General features: G+C 31.9%; 1 long non-coding RNA gene across 2 annotated transcripts in view; it reads left to right on the forward strand.

Moving 5' to 3' along the window:
- Nucleotides 1-1590: 1590 nt before the first annotated feature.
- LOC139425156 (uncharacterized) overlaps nt 1591-25601 on the forward strand; it is a 39940-nt gene continuing 15929 nt past the window's right edge. Inside the window, exons 1-6 of one of the 2 annotated variants that reach the window (XR_011636417.1) lie at nt 1591-1625; nt 7219-7242; nt 7443-7475; nt 7757-7771; nt 8689-8715; nt 10142-10166. This is a non-coding gene — a long non-coding RNA (uncharacterized lncRNA). Of the gene's footprint in view, nt 1626-7218; nt 7243-7442; nt 7476-7756; nt 7772-8688; nt 8716-10141; nt 10167-25601 lie in introns of those variants that run through there. The other variant, XR_011636419.1, reaches the window with a different exon arrangement.

A 25601-nucleotide genomic window follows, 5' to 3' on the forward strand; every position in this document is an offset into this window, starting at 1 on the left:
CCCCCAGAAACCATTAAGATTGACATTTAAATCGTGAAAATCCGATCATTAAAACAAAAGTTATTCAGGGTGATATCATTTTTTTTGCGGACTGTACATAATGTAAACAATGGCACCAGAAACTGTATTTAATAGGAAAAGTATTCAGTACAGACTCAATTGGACCAAAATTGAGTCATAAAATTTTTTCATAAAAAAATATTATTATATGAAAAAACATGATGTAAAACTAGATATTGAGATATTTATATTGGTTTAATTCTATTTTTGTGTAATCCAAATAATAATAATAATAATTTCTGGTAATTTCATTCAAGTTTAAATATTTCTTCAGATGTTGTCTGCTGTTATTGCTGTTAAAATCCGGATCATGTTAGGTTATGTTAGACGAAAGGCAGTTCATTGATTATAAATTTTGTTATAATTCTTCGAATGAGATAGCAGTTTACTTCATTTTTAGAGAAATGATGAAGGATTCTTCATAAGTAATATTGAGATACGGTGGCTCAAGAGACATGGCGCTCGTTACCAAATGAGGCTACCCATGTTCGAATCTCGGCTGTGGCTAGTTGATATGAAGCCTGCTCTCGGCTTGCACTGACTACTGTGCTGATATAAAACATTCTAAGTGTTAGACGGATTATTGGTTGGTCTTCCCTTCTAACAGGGAAGTTATCGTGATTTTTCTCTCCAATTAAGGCAAATGCGAGTTGGTTCCCTCACATACTCTTCCATGAAGGCTAGTTTTTCCAATGCTTGATCAAGGAGGTTTCTTTGTCTTTCGATTTGGGTTCAAAATTAGTAGGTTTCGAAGTTGATAAGTGACAGTCATTTGCTTAGAATCGGGTCGCAGCTGTACAACAGCGGCTGTAAAATAAAAAAAAATAAAATATGTAATTTTTTAAAAATGAATTGAAATAACGGAGGGGAAAATGGCACTTGAAAATGTTTTATATCAAACAAATCATCTCCATTCTGTCCAAAACCACTGCACAAAAATTTGTATTTTCTAAGAAACTCAACACACTATAAAAGAATGTAATTTAGTACCTACATATATTAAAATTTAAGAAATTGCATGCAAAGTAAACAAATGTCATAAACTTAAAAAATTTAAAGTAGAACCTTTCTCCTAAAAATTTTAATTACCTTAAAATTACTATTTCGAACATATTTTCATTAAGTTTTTAAGGAGGATCCAGAGTGATTTTTATTATGTAGTAGCTTGACCCACCCATTGAAGTATCAACTTACCTCTTAGTATATGAACTGAAAAATAAAACTGAAGTCTAAATGGAATTATTCCAGCATTTATTTTATTTATCTATATTCGAGTTTGCATAATCATTTAGATATTCAATTTTTATGAAGAAAAAATGTGCTTCAAAGATATTCTCTCTGCTATAATCAAATGCAAGAAGACTTTTTAGTATTTATTCACAATATGATTGTACTTAAGTTGTGTAAAATTAAAAAGATATTTTGATGCGTAGCACAGTTGTTACACTTGTAAATAAAAAGAAACGCCATCAAATATTATTACTATTTTATTAAGACTGTTTAATTAAATAAAATATATCCATGTTTAATCTTATTCTTAGGGCAATTTATTCCGCTTCCTCCAGGTAAAAATTTCCTTAATTTTTGTAAAACTAAATTTACATTTTCTATAGAAATGATAATGTAAAAAATATAAAAGTATTTATAATCTTATGGCGTCATCAAAGACTCATCGCATAGAACGTCACACAGAACGTCATCTTCATTAAAATGCTTCGCGGCTGGAAGAAGCCGATCTCTCAAGATGCAAATCAGCTTTTCCAGACGGCGAGCGCCTACACTCAAGGAGGATAAAAAGCAGCTAAACGTCGATCAGAATGCAACTTCTACTTCAGCTCTCACCCAGAGATGTGTGCTGGACCTAAGCTGCCGAGTCCCGATGCACCGATGTCTTTCTACTTACTGCGATGATGGACTTTATTTTGTAAAACGCTTTTTAGAATTTTAGTCGTTTATGAAAGAAATAAACAGAGTTATAGTTATCAAACGTTCTGGTATCTTCTAAGCACTTCCAAACACTAAAGATGGTGACCCCAGGAGTAGAACTAATTTGAATAGAGTCTTGCAAGATTCAAGAAATTTCCGCACGTAAGTTTCTTATTTTTGCTCATAAAAGGTCTTTCTGATTGCCCTCTGCCGTACTAGGAATATTCTATGCCTTTTTTTGCATTCTTTTCTACAATGCCTACTGATAGTGAAATCATGCGTGTGGCTGTTAAAACACCTCCTGTTTGGCGGGTTAATATAGAGCTGTGGTTTAGTAATATTGAGTCCCAATTAGAAATTGCGACCATTACTGCGGATGGTACAAAATTTCACTACGTTGTTTCTGCTTTGGGCAGTGAGCTTTCGTCTCTTGGCTCTGACATAATTAAAAACCCTCCTGCTAAAGATGCCAACGTAGCTCTCAAAAAACGTCTAATCGATCAGTTTTCCGATTCTGAAAGTGCGCGTATTATCTGATATGTCTTTATTATCTGATATGTCGTTGGGTGATCTGAGACCGTGTCGACTTTTACACAAAATGACGCAATTGTCCGCTACTAAAGTTTCAGATGAAGTACTTAAAATGCTCTGGCTTCAACGCTTACCATTAAACATTCAACAAATTTTATCAGTCAGTTCGGATAAGTTAGAAAGTCTGGCTGCAATAGCCGACAAAATCTCTGAAATTACTAATATCACCCTTACCGTTTCCGCAATACAAGATGACTTTGATAGAATTAGTAAACTAGAAGCAACTGTTGCCGAACTGAATAAAACCATAAAGAGACTTTCATCATTTAGGTCAAAATCTCCCAGAAATAGACAGCGAAGCAAGTCTCCTGCCAGAAAACAACAGTATTCTACATGCTGGTACCATTTTAAATTCGGAAATAAAGCGCTGAAATGCAAGCAGCCATGCAGTTTTCAGGAAAACTAGCTTGATCGCAAGTTTCGGCGACGGCTGCTGCGAGTAATGATCGTAGTCGCTTATTTATTAAAGATCAAAATTCCGGTACGAAATTTCTGGTAGATAGCGGATTAACAGTTTCGGTTTATCCCGTTCAGCTTCCAGCAAAACATCTTGATAAAAATATCCAATTACTTGCTGCTAACGGCTCGAAAATTTCCACTTATGGGAAAAGGATGCTTACATTAGACTTGGGGTTTCTGCGAACTTTTCGGTGGACCTTCATTCTGGCTGATGTGTCACGGCCGACTTTAGGTGCGGATTTTCTTGAACGATTCGAACTCATTCTGGATATTAAAAATCGTCAGCTAATCGATAACACATCTGCAAAGTACATTCGTGGTTTTTACACCTCTCAGCCGAGTAATAGCATTACCGCAATAGGTAAAAATTCGGTATATCATGAACTTTTATTTAAATTTCCGAATTTGACAAATCCTTCAGTTAATGTCGTAGTTAAGGATCACGGNATTAGTAAACTAGAAGCAACTGTTGCCGAACTGAATAAAACCATAAAGAGACTTTCATCATTTAGGTCAAAATCTCCCAGAAATAGACAGCGAAGCAAGTCTCCTGCCAGAAAACAACAGTATTCTACGTGCTGGTACCATTTTAAATTCGGAAATAAAGCACTGAAATGCAAGCAGCCATGCAGTTTTCAGGAAAACTAGCTTGATCGCAAGTTTCGGCGACGGCTGCTGCGAGTAATGATCATAGTCGCTTATTTATTAAAGACCAAAATTCGGGTACGAAATTTCTGGTAGATAGCGGATCAACAGTTTCGGTTTATCCCGTTCAGCTTCCAGCAAAACATCTTGATAAAAATGTCCAATTACTTGCTGCTAACGGTTCGAAAATTTCCACTTATGGGAAAAGGGTGCTTACATTAGACTTAGGGTTTCCGCGAACTTTTCGGTGGACCTTCATTCTGGCTGATGTGTCACGGCTGACTTTAGGTGCGGATTTTCTTGAACGATTCGAACTCATTCTGGATATTAAAAATCCGTGGTTTTTACACCTCTCAGCCGAGTAATAGCATTACCGCAATAGGTAAAAATTCAGTATATCATGAACTTTTATTTAAATTTCCGAATTTGACAAATCCTTCAGTTAATGTCGTAGTTAAAGATCATGGTACTACGCACTGTATTATCACGAAAGGTCCTCCTCTCTGTTCCCGAGCTCGTAAGTTGCCGCCTCATAAATTGACTGCCGTTAAAGAGCAATTTCAGGAGACGGTCGACCAGAGAATTGCCGCCCTTCCAGCAGCCCTTGGAGCAGCCCCATACATCTGGTGCCAAAAGGGAAGAATAATTGGCGTATTTGTGGGGATTACCGCCGGCTCAACGGCTCCACGGAGCCGGACAGATATCCAATACCACACATTCAGGATTTTACTTCCGAATTACACGGAAAAGCAATTTCTACAAAACTGGATATAAACGCGATTGTCACCAGATACCTGTTGAATCTAGTGATATTCCAAAAACTGCATGAATCACCCCAATAGGGTTGTTTGAATTTAAGTATATGACTTTCGGATTAAAGAATGCGGCCCAAACTTTTCAACGGTTTATTGATGAAACATTAAGAGGTTCAAAATGTTTCGCATACCTTGACCACTTACTTATCGCGTCAACGGATTTTAAAACACATTTATCGGACATGGAGGCCATTTTCACCAGTTTAAATACTAAAGGACTAGTTTTAAATTTGGATAAATGCATATTTGGTGTAAAAGAACTTACTTTTTTGGGATGTCTTGTTTCGAAAGATAGAATCAAACCAGATCCCGACAAAAATGCGGTACTTAGCAACTATCCAAAACCAAGCAAAGTTCACGCCTTTCGACGATTTCTAGTAATTGTCAACTTCTATCGCAGATTTATTCCCAAAGCTGCAATTCAACAAATGACACTTTATGATCTAACTAAGGGCAGGAAGAAGAATGACTCCACCCCTTTAGAATGGACTGATGAATCTGATAAAGCTTTCAATATTTGCAATCAATCAATCGCAAACGCTACACTTTTAGCACATCCACATCCTAATGCTGAAATTTCTCTTTCAGTTGATGCTTCAGACTTTGGCATAGGAGCTGTATAACAACAGCATATAGCTGATAGGACTGAGCCACTTGTGTTTTTTTCTCGTCGTTTAGCACCTGCTGAAAGTAAATACAGTACTTACGACCGAGAATTGCTTGCAATTTATAATGCCATTAAAAATTTCCATTATGCACTGGAGTGTAGGTACTTCACAGTTTGTACAGACCATAAGCCTTTAATTTTCGCTTTTAACCAGAAACACGAAAAAATCTCTCCCCGTCAACTCAGGCACTTAGATTTTATTAGTCAATATACTACTGATATTAAATTTATTTCAATCAGCGATAACGTTGTCGCAGATGCATTCTCTCGTACAGAGGTAATAGATTTACCTAATACGATAGATGACGCAGCAATGGCGGAGGAGCAATCAAAAGACGCTGAGCTGAAGGAATTACAATCTAACCCTTCTTTGACGATCAAGCCGATCGTTTTTAGCTCAAGCGATCTACCGCTATACGCCCGTATGTTCCGGAGAGCTTCAGACACCTTGTGCTGAAGTCAATACATAGCTTGTCTCATTCAGGCCCCAGACCGACTACTCACGCTGTTAAACAGCGATACAATTGGCGATCTCTAAAGAAAGACTGTGCGGAATGGTGCAAGAAATGTTTGGATTGCCAGCGATCAAAAATATCACGACACACCAAAACCCCTCTTGGTCAATTTCTAACTGCGGTCGACAGATTTCGACACGTCCACTTGGACATTGTGGGACCACTTTCCCCATCGCAGGGATACACTTACATCCAAACGTGTATCGATCGCCTGATGCTATTCCCCTGAAAGATCTGTCCGCCGAAAGTGTTGCTAACGCTTTCTTTTCAGGATGGGTTGCTCGGTTCGGTGTGCCAGAGATTATCACGACTGACCAAGGTCGTAACTTTGAAAGTAATTTATTTTTAGCGCTTTCGAAGTCTCTGGGTACCAAACGTAATAGAACCACAGCTTACCACCCATCTGCAAATGGCTTGATCGAACGCTTTCACCGGCAGTTAAAGGGAGCTCTCAGGTGTAGTCTCGCCGGCACTGAAAGATGGATAGAGAAATTGCCAATCGTCTTCCTGGGAATACGAACTGCCTTAAAGGAAGATCTTAGCAACTCAACAGCAGAGCTGGTATACGGCTGTAATCATCCCCAGCCTGGCGAATTTTTTTCTTCTATATCAGGTACGAAGTCTCCACAGCAACTGCTACTATCTTTGAAGGAGCACTTCCGGTAGATTCGACCAACACCTACGTCGCGTCATGGGTCAACGGAGACATTTGTCCATGAATTCCTGAAAGACACTTCGCATGTCTTCATCCGAGACGATGCTGTCCGTCGTCTATTCCAGTCTCCTTACCTTGGTCCTTATCCGGATATCGAACGCAAGCCAAAGTTTTTTCAAGTCCAGATCGGAACTCAGAAGAGATGGATCTCAACTGATAGACTTAAGCCTGTCCATTCTTTTTCAGAGATTAGAGAGGCTCCAGTCATCCCGCCGCCGATACATCCCGTGAAGCCTGCTCTTAAGACGTCCACAACAACTCGGTCTGGTCGACACGTCCGTTTCCGGATTCCCGTGCCTCAGCGTTCTGGACAGGTGGGGGAGTCCTGTGTCCGTCATCTTCATTAAAGTGCAACGCGGCGGGAAGAAGCCGATCTCTCAAGATGCAAATCAGCTTTCCCGGACGGCGCGCACCTACACTCAAGGAGGATAAAAAGCAACTCAGCGTCGATCAGAATGCCACTTCGACTTCAGCTCTCACCCGGAGATGTGTGGTGGACCTAAGCTGCCGAGTCCCGATATACTGATGTCTTTCTACTTACTTTCATGATGGACTTTATTTTGTAAAACGCTTTTTAGAATTTTAGTTGTTTATGAAAGAATTAAACAGAGTTATAGTTATCAAACGTTCTGATACCTTCTAAGTACTTCCAAACACTAAAATCTTTTTTTCAAGTTTTAATCCGTTTCCTCCAGGTATCAGTTTGCTTAATTTTTGAAAAAATAAACATACATTTTTTCTATAAAATTGACATAAATCAGTTTAATTAGATAGAAATAGAATAAAATATGATTTATTATCAAGTGTTTCTAATCTTATTTTTAGATTTTAACCCATTTCAATCATCAGGTAACAAGATTATTTTTACTTTAAAAACTTATTGATCTGTTTATATAATTGACTAAATAATAGCAAGAACTTATTTTCTTAACCATCAACACGAAACGAAGAAATTTTTCTATCTATAGAAGTATTTTAATTCAACAATTTATTTTCGAATGAATTTAAAGTATATTCTTCCAGTTTACGCACAAGTTTTTGTTTTTTAGGATTTCTCAACCCAGCTGCTCAAGCTCCTCAAGGTAAAATTAACTGGAAATGTTTCATAAATAGCATAATATCTCTAACTTTAGCATCTCAACCCTAGTAAAGAAATCTATTAGTTTAAAAAATAAAATGATTTATAAGTACCCATATATTTTTTTAACTGTCATATTATTGGTAATATAATAATACATTTATTTAAAGCCATAGTTATTCAATATTAATATCAATATTTTCGATATCATTATCGCTTTTATTATTATTATTACTTTAGTACTGCTAATATTGTTAATATATAATATTCAAAATTTGAATTTAGTTTCTCATTTTCATCGTAAGTATACATATTTTTTTCAAACTTTTAAAGACTGTGCCCTATTTTCCAAAAGTTTTTTGACACCCCTACTGTATTCCTAGTTGTGTAATAATACTAATGTAGTCTGAAAATATGGTAGAAATTTACAATTTCTAAGAAATAGTTCATCATTTCAAAAAATATAATTTTAAGGAGTGGTTGGGAATTTTTTTTTCTAGGCAGCTTAAAATTATAGATAGCAGTTGAGAGTGAAATTTTATTTTTCGCATATGTATGTTTATTCGGTATTATTCTTTGTAATATGAATCTTTATAATTATAAAAATAAATTAAAAACTATTAAATAAACAAAGAAAAAAATTTCAGCTTTTGACTCAAAAACTGCACAAAATATATTTTGGGAAGACTACTTATTATTATTGTGATTGAATTTGCTTGAAAAAAATTAAATCATATATTAATATGTTTAGTTTCTGCATGAATTTTTATCCTATTGCAGCATTGTATTCGATTATTTGTCTCCATTAGTTTGATGTATAAACAGTAGAAATAAAATATTATTTGACCCTGAAACAATGAAAATTTTTTATGTAATATTATTTAAAAGAAGAAATTCTATTATTCATTTTGAAATGAAATAATCGATAATCAGATATATTATGAGAAATTGGTTATGGAAGTACTAAAGCAAGCTATCATTTCACGATGAAGAATTTTCTTAAACTTTACATGAATTTTTTTATAAATAATAAGAAGACATTTTAAAATCATCATAAAATTTAACACTTATTCAATATATCTTTAATTCATTATTTTTCATTTATGACTATATTTTTATGAGTATATATTCAAAAATGTCTAAACTTCTGGAAACATATGTACTTTAGATATTTTATGTGTACTCTATTTTTTTTAGACTTTTTAATCGTTTTTCAGAAATATTTTACCCAGATGAACATGGCGGTAAGTGTCTTTTACTTAATCGTACTGTAGATGGTAGTCAATAGTGTTCAAGGTTACATTCAACGAAATGAATGTCAGACGAAGTAAGTTATCCGGCTGTGGTCTCATAGTAACGACATTGTTTCCAGTAAAACACCGAAGTCAAGCATCACTGGCTGTGGACAGTAAGCAGGTAGAGCACACTTTGATCAGCCTACGTGTGCGGTATCGGCCCTAGTTAAACTGTTCTACCATAAAGTACTAGGTCATTGTGCGCGAAGGCAGTTGGGCTATTTAAGCAAAGGAGCAATCCCTTCTGCTGATTATAGAGATTCTGAGGAGATGTCTAAGGATTATTATCATATTTGCCCGGTGTCTGAGTATTTCTTGGTCCTCGGACTGGGGTTGGTTCTGTCAAGGAGATGAGGCATCTTACATTTGGCGTATGGGTCCATAGGACTGGGTCGCTGTATTAAATTCCTTTGTATTATTCTTAGGGATGTATCCCAGAACGTCGCGAATAGCCCATTGAGCATTTCTAGAGCGACGTAATAAAATTCCCACCTACCTAATTTTAAGTGACTTTTTTAAAGTAAATGAGAAAGTGTGCATTGGCTTTAATTTAAATTTGACGATTTCATTCAGACAAAATATTAAGTTTTCGTCTATCTGAGCCATTTTATAAATATATGAGTATAAAACTTTTTATCCCTTCTGTATTTAGATTTAATTTATACAATAAAAGAATGATTTTAAATTTTATATAACTACGCTAATTACATGGAATTATAATGTCTCTAAAAATATTTATTTAAATACCTTATACCATTTTTAATCAAATGAATTGAATTTAAAGAAATTGTAGTAATGTTTTTTATCGAAAAAAGGAATAGTAGAATTCTTTAAAAAAATTGATAAAAATTAATGGATATCTAACTAAATAAATAACTTAACCATATAAAAATCATTGGGATAATTGTATGTTATAATTATTAATAAATTTATTAAAAATTATTTGTTAACTTAAATTATATTTTTATTGAGTGCAAATGCAATTCTGTCGAATACATGGCTCAAAATCTTTTAATGTTTAGTAAGTAAATTTTTAAAATAAATAAAAAAAAAAGAATTAAAAAATTAAGAAAGGAGATGGAAAATTGTAGAAACTTGAAATGGCTTTAATAAATTCTCTAAAATTCTCTGTATATAAATTTTTAACAAGAAAATTCTCCTTCATTATTATAAACTTTGAAATATCCTGTATAATACTACCTTACACACGCCCAGTTTCGGCTCAATGCAGGGTAACTGAAAAATCAAACTCGTTTTCATACTTCAGTTAGAACGTGCTATGAAATGATTCCATCATCCTCTACTTACGTTTGTATTTTCATATTTTGTAATCTTCCAAACTTTTTACAAAAATATTTCAAATCCTTTTTTAAAGATACCGGTAAGTATCATTACTTGAATTCACTATTCCCTTCATAAATTATATTTTTATTTTTCCCGCATTTTTCCTAAATTTTATTTTCTATTTTTTTTCTTATTATGTTTTATTTTGTTAAATTTGTTCTATTTTGGTTTCAAGTTTTTTGGTGCTTTTCATACCACTGCATTGATGTATTTTGTTTTGACTATATTAATACAATATTAGGAAGCACTCTTTTTTGCAGATATTTTTGTGTGAGTTTACGACGAGATTATACCTTTGACTTACTTCGTTATCCAACTTTTTTACTTTTTTAAATTTTTGTTAAATATTTACATAATTTTAAAAATATTTTATTTTAATGATTTTATCTTCTTTTCTTTTAAAAAATCTTTGCATATTTTCCATCATGTTTTCTATTAACAACAATGCACAAACACAAAGTAAGTTCTTTCTATCGTAATTGGTGCTAAATTTTCATGATTATCTTAAACTTTAAAATTTTACAGGTGACTTCGACCCAGCGAAAGGTATGTACATATTTTTCTTAAAAAATTTTAACTATATAAATATATATGTAAATATGTATTTGTAAAATATATATATAATACTTCAATTTGCTAAAATATAACCAACCTTTCAACTGCCTACTTTCGGACAAGTAATTGAATTTATAGTTTCCATACGACATCATAATTCTTTACTTAACACTATAAATATTTTAAAAATATTTCTACCGTTTTATAAGAAAAATTGACTATATAGCAAAAGATAAAATTCTTACTGAAATTCAATTAAAAATTTCTGAAATTTGAATAGCAAGTCAAAGGGAAAATTGATGTATTCTTTGTGCTATTTCGTCTGAAGTGAATAAAGTACAAATGAAGTACAAAGCTATACATCCTATATTTACAGTTCTATAAGCAAGATCCTCCTTCAATATTAAAGCATTTTTTAATGCTTAGACACTGAGGAAGAACTAATATTAGATCCGAAAGTATAGTGTGTTTATTTCTAAATATTATTTGTGTATTCGCAATTGGTTCTGCTTCAGTTTTAGAAACAAATTTACTTTATTTGTTTGACTGTTTTGACTAAGCTGTATTAATCGTTTTTTTTAAATTCTATCATGATCTATTTTAAATTCTATCATGATATCAAATGTCATGAATATCTCAAATAAATCTTTATTTTAATGAAAGAGTTAAGTAAAAATACAGATGATGCTCATTGCTAGAAAAATTTACCATTACAAAAATGAAAAAAATATTACAATATTTTATTTAAGAATAAATTCATTGTTTAAGCAACAGCGTTTCTCCTTTACCCTACATTTAAACTTTCGGAACTTTTTGAAATCTGTACCATCTCATTAACACTTCGGAACTCGAATATTGTCTTCGGTCTTCACATTCTATCACTTAATCTTAATGATTCGAAAGGTTGATTTTAAATATGGTAATTAATGCGTGTAGACGATATTTAAATTACGAATTCAAAAGCAAAAACATACTTTATTTTAATAAAGAAAATTTTTTTTTCAACGGATATAAATTTGGCTATTTTTGCATAAAATTTATAAGAAAAGTAATTTTTGTTAAAGTAAATTATTTATGTTGAACACTTGGATTTGAATAATTGTTTAAATTACTGCTTTTATTATTATTCTTGCTTTACTTAGACGTTCTTAAATCCTTGCGTCCACGTAAGTATCATTTTTAATCACTTTTTTTTAAATATCTTAGCATAAATTTAATATCCTCATGTAAAGAAAATTCATAGCATTCAAAATAGTTTTATAATTTGTGTTTACTTTTCGAACGTACTCATCGCAAAATGCATAGATTTTATTGCATTTTTACTTTTACAATTACAAAAATTAGGGTTAGCTTTCACGAGACTTAATGTTGTGAATACAATTTCGTTAAATAAACAATTGTTAAATAGCTATATTAATGACTCTAATCTTTTATAGGTGACGATTAAAGATAAAACAAATGTGAAATAATATCTAACTCGATGCCAAAATTAAAATACTTTTCAAGAATAAAAAATTAGAATAAAATTATAAATTATTTCAAGATAAATTTCGCTTCTTTTATACAGATTTATTACCATATATAACCCTTAATATTAAAGATATTTCGCTCGTTACCTACCTTTTTTAGGTTATTGTTTTATGAAGAATTGCTTGAATTTTGTGATGAGTAAACTTTCGAACAAAATATTTTTGAATATTTTTTCATGGATTTTCTAGAATGTACATAGAATTAGATCCATATCATATGAACTGTTTACAGCGATTAATTAAGTATTATTTATCTTAGAATGAATTTTTTAATAGAAGACTTTTAGAGCTGAGCCTTCTTTCACATTCCAAAAATGTATTGTAGTGTGAGTCATAAAATTGAAAATCACTAATATAGCTACGTTACGCATTACAAATGTATCTTATAATTGCTAGGGGACAAACAAATTTAAATATGTAATTTAGCACTTGTATTCTAATTATTGTTCAAAATGCAAAATGTTGAATGTGTTATGTCGAAACAGATTATTTTTACCTTATTTGATTTTGATCTTGCAGCAGCAGTAACTCCTTTTCATGTAATTAATGGTAAGAATAGTTTGTATTTATTATTTTATTTTATATAACAGAAATATTTGATAGTTCTTTTAATTTTCACTTTTGTTTTAACATAAGATTAAAGTAAAATTTCATTGTACCCTATTTTGATTTAATCATTTTTACAAAAATTAGTTTTTGAAATATTTTTTATTTGATTTAAAAGCGTGAGTAACAAATAGAAAATGAATTAGTTATAAATATATATAAATAATCCCGTTTAGAAAAATATTTACTTTATTACAATTAATCGTTATAAAGACTTTTATCTGCAAAATATTTTTATTGATGGATGTGTAGTAATCATCTAAACGATTGTTATAAAATCTTCAGCAGCATAATTGTGGTTGTATTTAAAAATTAGAATAGAAATTCATAAATATATATAAGAGTGCTTTGTTTCAAAAAGTAAATTTATTTAATGCTAGTGGAATGTTTTTATTCAGATAGTAGTTTAATGTGTGGTATAATAAGTTAACCTCTTATTTTTTTACTTTTTGATATGTTTATGAAATATCTTAGAAGATAACGTCACTCATTTTTTCAGGATATTTTTCTGCTTCAAATGGTACGTGCTATAACAACTTATGTTAGATTTGCTGAACTATCATTATTTTATGTAACAGTTTATTATGTAAATTATAATAGACTTAGGTCAAGTCTCTGATAGATTGCAGTTGTTAATAATCTATATAAACGTACTAAGAATAGAAACTCAAGGAATGGAGAAGAATTTTATGGAATAGAGAGTTAAATTAAATTAGCAAAATTTACAACAATTATCGATAATATGTAAAACATTTAAGAATTTATATGCACAGAAAATATGCTCTGTTTACACTAGTATTGATTAATTCTACAATAAAATTACGTTTACGTATTGCCCCTTTTTTGTTATGGGTTTCAAAAATCATTCCTTAAACGGTCTTTTATTTCAGAATTAGTAAGAAATTACGTTAATTTTTATAGGATATCGGTTTTGCAAATAGTTTCTAAATACAATTCGATATAGTTTTCTGAATTGATCGAATTTTTTTTTTATATTAAAGTACAATTTAAATTTATAGTCACAGCTTAAAACCTAAATTGTAATCTTATAAACATGTCTTAAAAATGCATAGTGAGTATTATAGAAAAATTTAAAAATTTATTATCATTTATTTCTTCTTCTCTTTACGCTTTTTTCTATTTTAACCAATTTATCCTTTACCCCATTATTTCATTGCCATATTACCCATTTGTCCATTATCACACTATCAATTACTAAATTATCGCTTTATCCTTAAACATTTTACCCACTTTATTCCACTAGATCCTTTTACATGTCTTCCAATGAAATAAATTTCTTTCCGGATTAATTTTTTGCAATATTTAATTAGATGTATGTTAATGTATACTGTATAAGTTTGAAAATTATTAATGTTTTATTAAATATTGAATCTACGTTGTTTGTGGTTTAATAATAATTAACCATTTCTTTTTTATACGGGCTCCTGGTAGTCCTTTCCCTTGCCTTGACCTTTCTGACACTCCTGGTAATCTATATACATAAAAATGTTTGTTTTTATGTATGTCTGTGCGTCTTTTATAGGCACCTGAACCATCTAATTAAAAGGAACGAAGGTTGGCATACAGATAAGTCGAGCATGAGAAAGTCCACTGTTGTATTTAAACTTTCTATGACAAACCATTCAATCGCGATAATCCAAAAACAAAGTGGATTTTTCCGAATGATTAAGCGTTATCCATTGTTTTGATTTTAACTACACACGATTCAATTTTCCAAGTATTTTACATATAAGATCAGTAATATTTGCTAGATTTATAGCAATAATTCATAGAATAAAAAGGTTATTGCACGTACTTTAATATTAAATTTTTTTTTGTTCGCTGTGTCAAATAAATTCAATAAACATTAACGTGGTAGTTTTCGTGGACTACGTCATCTGAATAATATTCGTTTATTTTAATTATAATTATGAAGTTAGGAGATGACATGTTAATTTTGTGCATAATAATTTTTTAAAACGTGTTTCTATGAAAGTAAATGATTTGAAACCCATGCTAATTGAAATTAAACAAAACGTTAGCTATAAAGTCAAGGACAAATTTAATGGAGAAAGGATACGATTTCGGTCGGTAAGTATTTGGTGATTATTAAAACTGCATCAATACTAATCAGTTTTAATACCAATACTGTTGAAATAACTGTTTTACTGTCACTTCAATGGAATATATACCGGAGAAAATTACTTAATAGAGAAAACTACTATAATTTTGACTATCATGACTTGCCATGAGAATTATCACGTAAAGTACAGTTCTTCTCAATATGAAGAGATGATTTATATGAAGAGAGAGAGAAGAATGTTTAAATGCTTCTTAAAAAAATACATTAAATTAACGAACGAGTAACATGTTAAATTTTTTCTTTCACAAACAGCTTTAGAATTTCTTCCAATGTAACGTGCTCTTATACGTATTGCTCCATCGTAACAATTTTCAGATATTCTCAAACAAAACAATGGTACCTTTGCTTAGTATTATATAAAATTCAACTTAACATAATTATTATCATATGTAATTTTAATTAGAATAGCTATTGCCATATGTAATTATAATTTAAGCATTACCATAATTAATTTGATTTAACAACTTAGGCTCTGGGGAAAGAAAAGAATCATTATTCTTTCAGCAGGCTTATTTTTGAAACAAAAATCATAATTATTCTTGCATAGTTATCATTTTCATGTAAAATTAAAGTTTTTGCCTCCCTCAGAATAATAAAGCCTGCTGACTAACAGAAGCTCAAATTTTTCATATTTTGGAAAACGTTGGTTGTCTTTCCACACTAATTAAAACATATTTTAAAGGAAAGAGATAAAATATATATAAAAAAATCCTTTTTAGATTTATTTTTTTCTCTCTACATTATAATTAAACTTAAAATTTTTATTACAGGGTATAACTANCTCCATCGTAACAATTTTCAGATATTCTCAAACATAACAATGGTACCTTTGCTTAATATTATATAAAATTCAACTTAACATAATTATTATCATATGTAATTTTAATTAGAATTGCTATTACCATATGTAATTACAATTTAAACATTACCATAATTAATTTGACTTAACAACTTAGGCTCTGGGGAAAGAAAAGAATCATTATTCTTTCAGCAGGCTTACTTTTGAAACAAAAATCATAATTATTCTTGCATAATTATCATTTTCATGTAAAATTCAAGTTTTTGCCTCCCTCAGAATAATAAAGCCTGCTGACTAACAGAAGCTCACATTTTTCATATTTTGGAAAACGTTGGTTGTCTTTCCACACTAATTAAAACATATTTTAAAAGAAAGAGATAAACAATATATAAAAAAAATCCTTTTCAGATTTATTTTTTTCTCTCTACATTATAATTAAACTTAAATTTTTTATTACAGGGTATTACTAGAAAAAGAAAATTACTTTTCAAGTTCCATGTTTACAACTGAGCTGAACAGAATCAGGAACAATTAACCCATGTCTTCATGAATAGTTCAATATCTTTTTCAATATTGTATATTATTTTAAAATGACATTAAAGTAATATATGTATTAAAATGCTTAATGTCTTACTTTATTTTAAGCGTATTTCCAAAATATGCAATGGTTTACATAGATGTCAAAGATAGCCTAGCTAAAATATTTTAAAAAAAATATATACGCATGCTACTATATACTTAAAAAAAAACTTGGATTTTAGTACTGGAGTCAAATGCATTACATAATTACTGTATGAAATTATGGTGTAACCAAAATAGAAAAAGCAAGATATGCGTATTTTTAATAAATAAATATGGAGCCTTCGACTGTTAGATTTGTAATTAAAGAGAAAATACTCTCTTAAAATGAACGAGTGAAAATAACTCAACTTGAGTGCTATTTAACTCTTTTATCTAGATAAAACCGGCCTTCTCATCTTGAGTTAAAATCACTCAAGTGAAAGAGTTATATGGAAATAGCTCAAGTTGAGTGAAAAAAATTTCACTCAAAATTTAGTTATTTTCACTCGAGTTTGAGTGATTTTCAGTATTACCTGAGTAGATCGTTTTCACTCAAACTTGAGTGATTTTGACTCGTGTTTTAGCGATTTTCAGTATTTCAGTTTGTAAATTGCCTCAAAATTTTTACTGTTAATATACAAAATGTTTGTATTTAGTGGTGCCATCTATCGTAAGCGATAGAAAATATTTTAGTTTTTGTTTAAAAAAAGTTCCTCTTGACAGTTCGAATTTTTTTAATCATAACTTTTGTTGAATTTAAATATCGAATTAGATAGCATAGCACTTGTGAAAGTTTTCGCTGTGAGCATATCGACACTGTGTATCCTGGGATTCGAACTCGCTTCCCGTCTGTCGTGAGATTGACCGATTAACCCTTTCGGCTACAGTCCTGTGTCATGACGGCTAAAAAGAACTAATTACTTTCCTGAGCTGGGTCTTGTTGGCGAGGATAAAGTTTTTATTTGTATGATCAAATAATGTGAAAACACAGTTAAAATTTTTTTTCAAAGTTAATAGCTTCAATAGCAGCATTTTATGATTATCCAATTGATTTGATTGTATATGGTAAAACAACAATTAAATGAATTATTACTTAAGAGTTTTTTTTAATGAAAAATTCATAGCCATTGTAGATTTGAGTCTTTTTTTTCTTTCCCCTAAGTTTTGTCATTATTCTTTTAAGTTTAATTTTTAAAAGTAAGGAGCGCTAGACGAATTTTTAAAGTAAGCAGTTTTATAAATATTATGTTCATTTAGGTTCAATTGAAAATACTACGAGTTATTTTTTTTTCAAACAAATTTATTCGTTTAATTTATAAAGTTTTATTTCCAAGCAATAAAAATGGTATGCTGTTACAAATTGTCTAAATTTTTTTAAGACAAATTTCTGAAACTAAGTGAAATTAATAAATTTTTGAAAAAGACATTTGAAGCTAAAAAATCTGGACTAAATACCCTTTTTCAAACTCAATTTCGCAAACTCTTTTGATCCAAATTTGTTTAAAATCCAAACTATATATTTGTTTTGATTAGAAAAAAATAAGTATAATTTTTGTTCTGCAATAATCCTAGCTTAGTATGAATTCGAAAAAAAAATTAACTAATTAACATTTTCTACTTGACTTTACTTAAATATTGTTTTTACCATAAACTTTGCTCAATTATACTTTTCTTAAATCAAAAAGAAATAAATAATAAAAATTAATAAAAACGACATTTTTAATAAAATTACTAAAATACATTAATATTTAAATACCTAATTTTAGGCATATTTTAAACTAACTAAATTGTATCGCTTCTGAATTATAAATAATTACAATTAAATCAAGTATGTATTTTATGAATTTTAACTATTATGAATATAGATAGTGTACGTTATTTCCGTTATCAATATGTAAGGTTCGCATAAGTTTAATTTTATTACAGCAGAGAATAGTTTAACTTTCATATAAAAAGGTGGCAATATTCAGATATGTAAATAGAACGCTTCGCAAAAACATATATTTCGCTGTTATTATTTTTCATTAAATACTTTTATACAATATCTCTTCTCTTATTTACTGTATTGCATATTAATTAAATTCCTTGTCATTCAACTTTATCTTATATGGCGCAGTCGTCTTTTTAAAAAATAACCTTTTTACAACTTCTTCTTTGAACATCGAACTTCTTCTATCGCTACATTTTAAATTCTTTCCATGAAATTTTGACTGCCAACGAAGGAAAAAAGAATTCATCATTGGCTTCAACTCGCCCAGGTAAACCAATTTTGACAAAAAATAACATTTAACCGAAGAAAATTTCAAAATTGGATTCCATTACATGCTGATTTCTTCTCGCCAAACAGACGTCGCCAAAACAGATTCGCTGCACTTTTCTCGCCAAGATGTCAACAGACGTGAATTCTGTTTTGAATGTGGAACGACTGACTCATTTAACTGTCGCCCAGTTAAAATCAGACTTGCGTTTAAGAAATCTTTCGCCCAATGGAAATAAAAATGACTTAATATCGCGTAAAGAACAGATGATAGAACTTTAGATGAACTTTTAACTCTTCGCATCCAAATCGCCAAATAATGACAACAATACAGAACTCAGACATTCGATAACTCAGAATTATTGACTAAAATTGAATTACTTCAGAAACGAGTGGAATTTTTAAGCAGTCAACATATTCGTCAACTCGCCCCTTCACCTCCTCTCTCTCAAACTGATTCTAATATTGCAGTAATTCTCGCTACATTTATGGAGACTCAAAAACAATTACTGGACAGACAAGTAAGTCAACCAAATATCATTCAAATTACATCCACTAATGATTCCGCAAATTCCTTTTCAATATTTAAAGGAGATGCTATTGATAATGCTTCTGAATGGATAAAAGAAGTAGATAGAATTGCGACACTAGCTAATTGGCCAGATGATCTTAAGTTAACTAATGCTATTTCTCGCCTCGCTGGATCTGCAAAAAATTGGCAAATGACACGAGGTAAAATTTATAATGACTGGACTGAATGGAAAACTGCCCTCGCTGCCAGATTTAAAAGGCGTAATACAATGCAAGAATTTTTGGCTCATCAGAGCTCTCGTAAATTAAAAATTAATGAAAGTTTAGTTGATTATATTTATGCTAAGGATGTTCTTCTTGAAAAAGCTCCGTTTACTATACCACAAGCTGATCGCATTTCTATGATAATTGGTGATATTACAGAAGAAAAATGGCAGATTGCATTAGCTACTCAGAATTCCATTACTGTCGAAGAATTAATTGACAGAGCTGCAGCAATTGATGCAATTCGAAGTTTCGAACAAGAAAATATGTCACGCCAATCAGCTAACAATTTAATTTCAGTACCTAAAAATCAGTCAAAAAATTTCATTTCGCACGTTGAACAAAGACGTAAATATAACCCTGCTACTGACGATGTTCAAGATATTACTTGCTGGAGATGCGGACAAAAAAGTCATGCTTCTTTTATGTGCAGTTCACCTCCTCCTCAACGAAATTTACCTACAACTCAATCACGAAATTCTTCACGATCCGTTCAAGAATCCCTCAACAAACCGAGAACTCAGCTCCCGTCGACTAGACACTCACTTAGTTCCTGTAATAATGAACCACGCAGCTCTACCAGTTCAAATTATCCAAATTTACGTCGCAACACAAATCGCAACATTCCTCCTACAAGATCTGAGCCTGCAAATGAAAATGATCATTCTATAAACTGTATTAAAACTCAAACAAATAAGCGTGCCTTAATACCTGTTACTATTGACAATAATACAGAAATTCAAGTCCTCTGTGATCCGTGTGCAGATATTACCGTTATTCAATATTCTTGCGTTCCTATTAATGCTGTTATTCACCCATGGACTAATGGACATTTTCAAGTCGTCGACCATTTAATAAACCCTATTGGATGGATTTCTTTAAACATAAAGGTTGGAAACATTGACCATCTAATGACCAAGGTTGGAATTTGCTCCGAACTTCCATTTTCGCTCATTTTGGGATTTGATTGGCTACACCAAGTGCAAGCTAGATGCACTTACGACTCTAATGGTACGCCGTCTGCACTACATCTATACGAATGTGTTCATTCTTCGAAACCTAGCATTAACTGCATTGCTTCCAGAGAACTCTCAGTGTCCTCATTAGACGACGTTGTTAAACCAAGTAAACATCCTCCTTAAATTGAGCTTATTCCAAATTCTGCAGGACTATCTGAGCTTCAGCAAACTCAACTTGATGCTATAATTGGACAATTTGCAGACATATTTTATTCCGACGATGACAATATTGGACTATGCCCGCATGTGGAATTCAAAATAGAATTGCAACATGATAAGCCTATTCGTTGTCGTCCATATCGCCTTACAGAACCAGATCGCCAATTTATGAACACTCAAATTCAAAAATGGTTGAAACAAGGAATTTGTCGTCTTTCTAACTCGCCTTACGCCGCCCCTGCCTTCATCGTTGAGCAGCCCTTCCATGAAAGCACTCCAAGACGAGTTGTTGTAGACTTCTCACGCACTATCAACTCCATCACCAAGATTGATCCGCACCCAATCGATCAGATGGAAGATGTGATTAAACGAACAGTAGGAAAACGCTTTAATTCTAAAATGGATGTAAAATCCGCATTCAATACCATTCGTATCAGAGAATCTGACATCTACAAAACTGGTTTTGTAACAGCTGACGGACATTATGAATTTCTTCGAATGCCATTTGGTGTCACTAACGGCCCATCTACGATGACAAGAGCAATAAAATGTGCATACGACCACCTTGCTGAACATAATGTAAATACATATATTGACGACATTTCAACTTCACATGATAATTTTGATTACCACCTTAAAGTTATTTACAATATTTTTCAAGCTACTCGTAAAGCCGGATTCAAGCTAAATCCAGGAAAGTCGCAATTTGCTGCATCAGAAATTTCTCTTTTTGGTCGAATTCTTTCCCAAGATGGCGAACGCCCTGATCCAGAACGCACAGCAGCAGTTGAACGTTACTCTACTCTAAAAACAATTCATGAAGTCCGCAGTTTCCTAGGATTTGCCAATCAGTTTAGAAAGCACATTCGAAATTATGCTGTTGTTGCAAAACCGCTCACAAATATTCTTAAAGGATTAGAAAAGAAGACAAGTAATGCGACAATCACTTTAACTGATGACCAACATCGAACATTCGAGACTTTGAAAACCAAGATCACTACCGCTCCTATTCTTGCGTACTTCAAACAAGGACTACCAACCTTTGTAGAAACTGATGCATCTTATTCAGGACTAGGTGCATGTTTATCTCAAGAGCAAAATGGAAAACGATGTATCATTGAATATGCATCACGGACTTTAAAAGATGCTGAAACACGCTACCACAGCAATGAGCTGGAGTGTGCTGCTGTACACTGGGCACTTACTGAAAAATTTCGTCTATATCTTATTGGTCACAAATTTCAGCTGATAACAGACAACTATACGACAGCATATGTTGTTACGAAATCATCTCTCAATCGGAAATTCGCTCGATATTTGGCGGATTTTGCACAATTTGACTTTACAACTATTCAACGACCTGGAAAAGAAAATGTTATTGCCGATCATATCTCACGTTATCCAAAACCAGCTATTTGTGTAACTGTTACTGCAAGCCGTGAATCTCATATTTGTGAAAAACAGAACAGAGATGACTTTTGTCAGTACATTTTTCGCCTACTCAAAGAAGATAACCCTAATAAAAAGACTTTGTCAATTATATCCAATTACAAGATTGAGAACAATACGCTTGTAAGACTTAAAGACAATGGATTGAAATCTGTTGTTGTAATACCGAAATCCATGAAAGACAGAACATTGATTGCTTGCCATGATGATCTCGGACATATGGATGCCAAGAAAACCCTTCACAACTTGCAGCAGCGCTATTGGTCGCCACAAATGCGAAAGGATACCAAATTATATGTTCGAAGTTGTCATAAATGTCAAATTGTTAATTGCCGAACTGCCAACGCTTATTATTTACAGCAATTGCCAATTCCTACAACACCATGGGAAATTGTATCTGCTGATCACATAATTTGCTTACCGCAATCCAAATCTGGTAACACAAACATGCTCGTTCAGATTGACCATGCCACACGCTATGTTATTGCGACACCTTCTGATTCTCTCGCAGCACATACAGTGACTGACGCACTATATCACAACATCATACTTCGATATGGGCCACCCAGCATGCATTTATCAGACAGAGGAACTGCGTTTACAGCGTGCCACACGCAGCGCTTTTTGCAAAAGTATGGAATACAACAGTCCATCACACCACCATATTCACCACAAGCAAATAGCATTGTTGAACGCGCCAATGGTGTCATTGCATCTTTGAGAAAAATAATTGATGGACATCCAGAAAAATGGGATGAATTATTACCTAACGCCTTACTAGCAATCAACACCACACGACAAAATTCAACTAAAAGATCCCCATTTTATTTGCTTCATGGATATGAACCACGCCTTCCCCGTGAATTGCACATTGCAAGTTTCATCGATGACACGCCACGTGAAGATCAACTTGACCTTCTTGCTTTAGCCAGGGCCAAAGCCGTAAATAATATATACGAAAAACATCTAGATAATAAGCGCAGATTCGATCTTCACCGTCGATCTCATTCATTTAAGACAGGAGATCTCGTCTTGTACGACTGGCCTAAACAAGGAGATCATAAACTTTCTCCCATTTATAGAGGACCGTTTCTGATTGTTCGTCCAGTCGGGGCCGTATGCTACGAGATCAAGTCTATGGATCAAAGAAAGAATCTTTTGAAAGTTGTTCACGTACAACATCTTCGTCCATATCACATGCGAGATACGCCAGTCACCCAGGAAGAAGAGAGCTCGGAAGAAGAGGAAGAATCAGTTTCCGAATTACATCCAGTAGAAAACATCCAGGATTCTGAAAATTACTCGAACATCATATCGAGCCGCTACGATCTGCGACGCAATCGACGCCCGCCTGAAAGACTTATTATTTTATTTTATTTTATAACCGTCGTTGAACAGCCGACCCAATTTCATGGGTTTACGACTACTTACGTTCAACTCCGTAGCCTTGTAATTTTGAACCAATCCAGAAGACAAGGAAACTCCTGGATCAGTACCCCCAGAGGTATTGATTTGTTGTGGTGGAGGACTTTGAGACGAGACTCGACAGATTTAACGTGCATCAGTCACCATTTACTACACGTCTTCGGCCGGCGAGGATCGAACCCACGACCTCTTGGATATGGGCCCAGCGCTCTACCGACCAGGCTATCCCGGGCTTGAAAGACTTATTAGACAAAATCTGTCCTAGAACCTTAATGTTTACGCTTCAATGTAAATATATACATTTAGCATTGAGCGGGGCCGAATGTAAGGTTCGCAAAAGTTTAATTTTATTACAGCAGAGAATAGTTTAACTTTCATATAAAAAGGTGGCAACATTCAGATATGTAAATAGAACACTTCGCAAAAACATATATTTCGCTGTTATTATTTTTCATTAAATACTTTTATAAAATATCTCTTCGCTTATTTACTTTATTGCATATTAATTAAATTCCGTGTCATTCAACTTTATCTTATAAATATATATGTTTAGAATTTTTACCTAATTGTAAGAAATTAGTAATATATAATCAAAAATATCAAAAATAAAAAATATTATAAAAATTTAATATACCAGCCAGGAAAACAAGATTGAAGAAATCAAACTCTTTCAATTTTACAACAATGCAAAGTAACTGCAGTTTTTCTGTAGATTCATCAGAAAGTATACTTCTGAAACAATGACTGCATAATTACTTCAAATTTACTGCAGAATGACCACGAATTTAAAGTTTCAATTTTTTCTAAATTTATGATTTTAATGTGACCTTACTTAAACTACAGTAATTTTGTAGACAATTGCTAAAAGTTTCTTCGAAATAAATTACTGAGAAATTACTTCGCATTAGCTGCAAAATATAACTGCAGTGTTTTTACTGTTAAGATTGCACTACAGAAAATTTGCAGTTAACTCTAGAAAAATTACGAAATTACTTAGTTCTGTAGAAAAAGCTGCAGTTTATTTTCAGCTGAGATGCAGGTATATTAATTCAAATTGAACTATATCTCATAATAAATATTATTTTTAATTCTGCTCCTATTTTTTTTACTATTAATCTATAACTATTGTAAAATTCTAATTTATTTGCATTTTCAAATACTTTAATTAGCATTGTACTTTTAATTAAATATTAATTCCGCATTTTCAATTTTGCCTCGAAAATTGAACTTGAGGAAAAGTGGTAAGAACTTTTATGCTAGCAACAAAGGAAAAATAGTTTGTAAAATGTGATAAATACTTTATTTAATACGAAGATTGCATTAATTCTGAATTCCAATTAAATAAAAGCTAAAAACAGGATAAAAACAGAAAAATTCAAAATACTGCTTAATTTTTTTAAATGTAATATTCCACACTTTTTCTGTGAATGATATATTTATAATGAAATGCATTGAACATCTGAAGATTCTGATTTGAATGAATGGATGTTGCAAATGTGAACTTTCATAAATTAAAGAATTTCGTAAATATCTTTTATAAAAGAAGTATAGAATGATATGAAATTAATTTTCCAGAAATGTTTTGTACCAAAATTTCGCATCAAAAAAACTAAAACATGGATATAAATTTATTATATTAAAATAAAATATTAAAACTTTAAAATGAAATCTGAAAAAATTCTAAAACTCTTATCAAATATAATATATTCCCACATGCTTTGACGTAGATTCTAGCATGAAATCAGATTTTTTTAATATTCCATAATCATCCACATTTAACACTTTTAATTTTATTAAAGTTTTTTGAGAAATAATTTAAATGAATAGTATTTTATTAAAAAACGCTGAAAAACAGCTAATTTAAATGGAATGTGTATATAACACATTCTAAATAAAAGTATTTTCAAAATAAAAGTAACAAGGTATATCTACTTACTAAAAAGTAAAACAGCGTCTTCTTCAGAAATACCGCTGTGAACTAAAAGTTGCTTTAATTCTTCTTAATTCAAAATATTAAATGACATATTCTTCGGGAAAAAAATTAAACGTAAAATAAAAACGAATACATAATCTATTCGCGATCGCAACGCTCGAGTACGCCGTCTAGCGGGAGCCTGTAAATATCGGACATTAACTTAATACAATCACATTTTCTGCCATCAAAGTCATTGACTGAATCAGACGCCATTTTTTA

This window comes from Parasteatoda tepidariorum, chromosome 1, assembly GCF_043381705.1.
Source record: "Parasteatoda tepidariorum isolate YZ-2023 chromosome 1, CAS_Ptep_4.0, whole genome shotgun sequence".
NCBI classification, from domain to species: Eukaryota; Metazoa; Arthropoda; class Arachnida; order Araneae; family Theridiidae; genus Parasteatoda; species Parasteatoda tepidariorum.